The sequence below is a fragment of the Thamnophis sirtalis genome, unplaced genomic scaffold, assembly GCF_051295495.1.
Source record: "Thamnophis sirtalis isolate CommonGarterSnake01/CBP01778 unplaced genomic scaffold, rThaSir2_p1.2 scaffold_7, whole genome shotgun sequence".
Taxonomy (NCBI): Eukaryota; Metazoa; Chordata; class Lepidosauria; order Squamata; family Natricidae; genus Thamnophis; species Thamnophis sirtalis.
This window is the reverse complement of record NW_028261387.1, coordinates 44,302,493-44,309,341: the sequence shown is the minus strand read 5'-3', so window position 1 is coordinate 44,309,341 and position 6,849 is coordinate 44,302,493.

Here is a 6,849-nt window from a genome sequence, read left to right as displayed (position 1 = left end):
CAATTTCAACATAGAAATTAATGGAGGATGTGTTGGGAACTTTAGTTTGTCGTTTATTTTACAATAAGAAGACTTTCAGAAAATATATGCAGTTTCTGCCCTAAGCAATTGCATTTCCAGCATTCTATTGAGAATTGATGACAGATAATTTCTGGCTTGCAACAATAATCTTCATAGTATTTCAGAAGGATGGCTATGACTTCATATTTCATCATTCCCTCCTGGAAGATACAAAATGGACGGTTCAGTCTCCCTGATAGTTTAATTGCCTTTTCAGACAAAAATGTTGAAATGATGAAAGAAAAGATGCAGACAGAGCCTGTTAGATAGGACAGTAGCCCAACACTGGCTGTAAAGAAGTCTGGAAGAAATAAGAACAAAGAATTTTATGGAGTAATTTTGATCTTTCCTGAAGCATGCATTCTCTATTGGGGATCCAGATTAAGGAATAGCTTTAGATGGAAGCAGGGGTGAAATGCTACCAGTTTCGACCGGTTCACCTGAACCAGTAGTAAAAAAAATGCTACCGGTTCTAGCGAACTGGTATTTCTGATGATCTGCTGTGACGTGCGATTTATATAGCTAGAAAGTAGGATTTCCTGTTTTCTAGCTAATCTAAATCACATGGCTCAGCGGATTTCCCCCCACCTGCTGTTCACTTATCTTTGCAGGTACGCTTGGTAGCAGGTTCTGCCCACCTGGCCAGATGGCACCATATCCGCTTTTGATTCTCTGCGCATGCGTGGATGGTCCTGCTTATGTGCGGAGGTGGTGCGCACAAGTGCACGAGCATTCACATTGCTACCGTATGGCAAAACACAAAACACTGTAACCTTCACACATGTTTATATATGGTACCTATTCATCTACTTGCATTCTGGCTGGGGAATTATGAGAGTTTAAATCCACATATCTTAAAGTTGGCAAGTTTGAAAAAACTGGCATAGCACAATGTGTGAAGTATAATGATGTACTTAACAAACTATTCTTAAACAAAAATAAAGCAATATGTGTATTCAGCCGATTCAGGATTCAGTCCAGTTTTTCAAGAAACATCCTACAGTTCATTTTTTCAGATCCACTTAAAAACTTGCTCACACATCATACTAAATCAGAGTTTACTTAACCATGATTAATTGAATAAATCATAGTTGGACGCACTCATATAACATACTAAGTTACAGAACTACCAGATTTGAAATTGTATTTCCCAGCTTGTTATTGGATGAAAGAGTGGGGCCTTTTGGAAATAGAATTTCATTGGATTTGGAAGGATTCAAAATTTGGCTGGTGTGGTTATTTGAGGTGCAGTTGAGTAGGGCTAATGTAGAGTTTAAAAATCATTATATGTGCCATATTGAAAATTTTTGAATAAGTTTAAGGCAAGGCTGTATCCTAAAATCCTTTTATAGTTGTCACCCAAAAAACTATGTTTTAAAAGAGAATAAACAAAAATGGTTAATTTATTCTGATGCACTGACTATTTCACTGAATTTAAGTTAAAAACAAAAATAGAATAGTATAGAATAACAGAGTTGGAAGGGACCTTGGAGGTCTCCAACCCCCTGCCTAGGCAGGAAACCCTATACCATTTCAGACAATTGGTTATCCAACATCTTCTTAAAGTCTTTCAGTGTTGGGGCATTCACAACTTCTGGAGGCAAGTTGTTCCAGTGATTAATTGTTCTAACTGTCAGGAAATTTCTCCTTAGTTCTAAGTTGCTTCTCTCCTTGATTAGTTTCCACCCATTGCTTCTTCTTCTACCCTTAGGTACTTTGGAGAATAGCTTGACTCCCTCTTCTTTGTGGCAATCCCTGAGATATTGGAACACTGCTATCATATCTCCCCTAGTCCTTCTTTTCATTAAACTAGACATACCCAGTTCCTGCAACCGTTCTTCATATGTTTTAGCCTCCAGTCCCCTAATCATCTTTGTTGCTCTTCTCTGCGCTCTTTCTAGAGTCTCCACATCTTTTCTACATCATAGCAACCAAAACTGAATGCAGAATTCCAAGGCATTATAAAGTGGTATTAACACTTCACATGATCTTGATTCTATCCCTCTGTTAATGCAGCCTAGAACTGTGTTGGCTTTTTTGGCAGCTGCTGCACACTGCTGGCTCATATTTAAATTGTTGTCCACTAGGATTCCAAGATAAGATCTGGAATTGGAAGGCTATATATGTCATTATATATGTCATATATATGTCTGCTAATGGAAATATTTAAATATTATAAGAAGAATTACGACTTTGGAAATGATAAGACTGAATTTGATATAAAATTGTGCACTATTGATCATATTATTGCTAAGATGTACAAATCTTTATTGAAAATGGAAACAGACTGAGCAAGTTAAAGATGCTGTGATAAAATGGGCAAAATGGATATTAAATACAGTTGAATCAATGGGAGAATATGTGAAATAAAAGGTTGAAATTTATTCTAAATTATAATCTTAAGGCAAACTTTTTATAAAATAACATATCACTATTATTTGACACTAGATATATTATCAAAAATATATAATTGAATTTCAAATCCTGGATCAATGTAATCAAGCTGATGCTACATCTTTTCATCTGTGCTACACAGGTAAGAAAGCTAGAAATATGTGCTCGATTCAGAAGATTTTAAAAGTGAATATACAACTGAAATCAAAGATTTCACTTTTGGAATTAATGAACAGATTGAAAGATTTTATATAATTTTGCTTTGTAGGTGAAAAAATGGTGAGAGTTCTATATGGAAAAGGTAGCTGAACTTACAACTATCTGCCATGGAAGAATAGATGGTGAAGCTGGTAGAATTGGTGGAGGTGGTGAAATTGACAGCTTTGATCAAAGAAAAGATTATGACCAATTTTATTTTTACTTGATAACCACTCTTGTCTTTCTTGTGAGAAACTGAAGGAAACAAAGTTTTGATTTGATGATAATATTAGATTATAGAAATCTGATTTTTAAAATCTATATCTCTATCAAAAAAGTCATTCTCTATTTTTTATTTTTTGCATTTTTATCGTACTTTCCTCCTGACTTTCCTTTTTTTTGCTTATCTTTGATTCTTTTTTGTTTTTGAAATTCAGTCAAATTACACACACACACACACACACACACACACACACACACACACACACACAGGGAGGGGGGGAGAGAAATTATAGCTCCCAAAGTAATTTAAATGCAAGAGCTTCATAGGTTGGCTCCCTTGTACATCCCTTGTTCTGATTTTCTCATTATTTTCTTTTTGTTCGTGTTGGTTGCACAGTGACTAAGGGAAAAAATCTTTTATGATTTTAGAACTGTAGAACTGTATACTGAAACACTCTTGTGGTTCTAATGATAATGCTGGCTTCATGTAATTCATATTTGCTTGTCGCAATGTTTAAAATGAAGAGATAGATGTTTGTTCATTGGTTGTCTCATGGTATTTGGCTGTGCACAGATAGAGCACTGGAGAAATGGGGAATCTTTAGCCTTTGCTAAGCAGTTCCGTAGCTGAGAGAGACTGGCTCCAGGGCTTCAACAGTAGCTGAAGAGAGGCAGTGGTAGGCAGGAGGGGGCAGGTGGGGAGGAATAGCTGGTTGAGGAGGGGGGTTGCTTTTCCACCATAGCACTGCCAGCTAAGTCTCTTTGGCTCTGCTGAGTGTTAATCAAACACCAGCTGCTCCAGCAAATTGCAGCCCTGGCATGCAGCAAGAGACTGCTCATGGCACAGACTGATGCTGGCAGGCGTGCTGAGGATCAGCCATGATTGTGGGATCAAAACAAGAGAGAAACAGAGAGGAAAGGGCAGTGTGTGCTTCTCTTCTTCAGAAAAATAAAACAGGGCAAAACATTTCAGGAGCAAAGCTGCTTCTGATGTGTTTTATGGCTGGTTGTGCAGTTAGACGATCCACAGTCATGGCTGTTCATACTCAAAAAATACTAAAAATATTTTTAATGTCATTAAAAAATATTTAACGTGCAACATGTAACAAAGAAAAGAATTTAAATACTTCGCATGATAAATAAATACAGGTAGTCTTTGAATTATGACCATTTAACAACTAGTCAAAGTTATGATGGCATTGAAAAAAAGTTACTAAGGACCAGTAACCTGCACTTACAATCACTGCAGTTTCTCTGTGGTCGCATTATTAATGATCCAGGTGCTCAGCAATCAGCTCGCATTTACAATAGTTGCAGCACCTTAGGGTCAAATGATCCCCATTTGTGACCTTCTCAACTGGCTTCCAACAAGCAAAGTCAATGAGGAAGCCAGCAGGGAAGATCACAAATCATGATCATGTGATGTCTTGTTTAACTGCCATTGTGATTTGCTTATTGGTAGTGCCAAAAGTTGGTAAAATTGTGTGCGGGTCAAGTGATGCTTCATTGCAGCACTTAAGAATGAATTTTCTGGTCCCAATTGTGGTCATAAGTTGAGGAATACCTGTGTGACTATCCCTAAAACATGGCCAAGAGTCAGTTTGTGTAGTGATTAAAGATACTAGGCTAGAAACCAGAAGTTTGTAGGTTCGAATCCTGCCTTAAAGCCATAACTAGCTGGGTGATAGTCAGTGGTGCGATTGGTGGGTGTGATATGGCTTGGTGGGCGTGGCTTGATGGGTGTGGCAGGGGAAGGATACTGTAAAATCTCCATTCCCTCCTGATCAGCTGGGACTCGGGAGGCAGAGAATAGATGGGGGCAGGGCCAATTAGAAGTGGTATTTACCGGTTCTCCGAATTACTCAAAATTTCCGCTACCGGTTCTCCAGAACTGATCAAAACCTGCTGAACACCACCCCTGGTGATACTCTCAGCCTTAGAATGAAGCAAAGACAAGCCACTCTTGAAATGCTGCCAAGAAAATTGCAGGGATTAGTTCAGACTGTTGCCAGAAGTCAAGATAAAACAACAACAACCAAAACAAACCAACCCCCATAAACTTATGGGTTTTAATTGTAGTTTCTTAAACAAACTATAGTTAGTCTATACATTGTGCTAAAGTATAAACCATACCAAAACTAATATCATCTTGTGCTTTCTATGGACTTTTCTCTTCTTCTGAGTCGTAGTCCTGATCCATTTCTGACTGACATAAAAACTGTACAAGCTTTAGGTGTGCTGATTCTGTTCTGGTTCTATTGCCTTTGTTTCAAATCACTGTAATTATTTATCTGCCTTCCAAGGTAATTGATGACAAAGCCTAGCAGATTTTATAGACATTGAGCTGGTCTCTGAATAAGAGAGAATACAGCATGCTACTTTTAATCCTGGCCCAGCTAGGATTTGACATAAGGATATATTGCTCTTCAACTGGAAAGAGATGAAGTCAAAAGGACATAGCAGAAACAAGATGTTGCTAGGGCATTGTAAGAGACTGCAGCTAGGTGACATACTTAGCAAAATGCAGATTGCTTCTTCAGGGCTCAATGTCATAATGGGATATTGTAAGTTCATCACACAAAATAATTTCCCAAGAAGCCCAAGAGAAGAAAAGATCAACTCTTAACCCAAGCCTGTCTGCAGATCTCATATGTAACTTTGGATTCTGGAAGAATAGGAAGATTATCAATATTAGCTTAAATAGTGGATTTTATCTGTGAGCTGCAGAAAGTAGCCTGCCAAATAGAATTACTGAAATTTTAAATTCAATTGTAACCAATTTTGAACAGATTTGGCCCTTGTCTTTAGATAGATTTGTCTTTTCCTATTCATCCAATTTTTCCAAGACGGAAAATACAGTGAGGAGGGAAAATCTACTCCATTTTCATATATTCATGTTTCATCAGTATATAAGTAAGCCATTCCGATACTTTAGGTTCTGATATTTAAATGAGAAATCTGGGATGGTATAATCAGAAACAAAGTTAAAGGGGTCATGGTCACTAGTTAAAATGTCAGCATTCATAATTTATCATAATGCATCCAGTCTGCACATTCCACCTTGAAAATGATCTCAGTCATAATTCTGAGCTAATTTGGAGGGATTTTCTATCCATCACCCTCCTTTTTTGCACCAGCTAAACTAATGAAGAATTCTGCAGCACTTGAAAGCTTGCATTCATGTATGGCATTCTAATCAAAATATCACACAACTGTTAATTTTGTATTTGTTTTCTTCTCTCTTCCAGACAAACCTTTTTAATCTTGTGGATCAGTCTGATATCATTCCACCTGATTGCCTTGCCCATATGCAAAGCAGCCATGGCTTTTTTACTCCTTTATTTACAGTTTTATAGGAGGGAAACAGATTTTTCACTATTAGTATACTGAAAAAGAGTTGAAAAAAATAGAAAAATGCTTTCTATGGTGAGATACATGTATACAGAAGAATTGCCAACAACATCAAGATATATTAATATGTTTAAGTTATATGTGGTGATGTTACTAAGGCTTGATGTCAGATCTTCAAGGCAGATCAAGTTAGAAAACAGACGGCAGAAGAAATACTGAAACTCTACTTTATCGGTGTAAGTTATAATAACAGAACCCTGAAAATCTGACAGCATTTCTCTATTCCTCCCATTTATACTTAAGGGTGTCAAGAGATGGGGCAATCTTGAGTTTCTGTCTTATATCTTCCTGGCTTCCCTGGTTAAGTTTATGCTTTCTTAATGGCTGCTCTCTATTTTCTTCAAGCTTACCTCCATAATTCTCTATACATATGTAAAATTTTTCCTATATCATTTGCTTTATGTTATGGCATTTCTTTACATACTTGGATATGCATATTATTTTCTTAAATTGTAAGTAATAATATAAACAAAAATTTTGGTTTTGGTTCTTAATCAGCTCTTCTGAGTGAAGGGCAATGAGAGATTTTGAATATGGGACAGACCATTGTTTTGGTAGTGGATG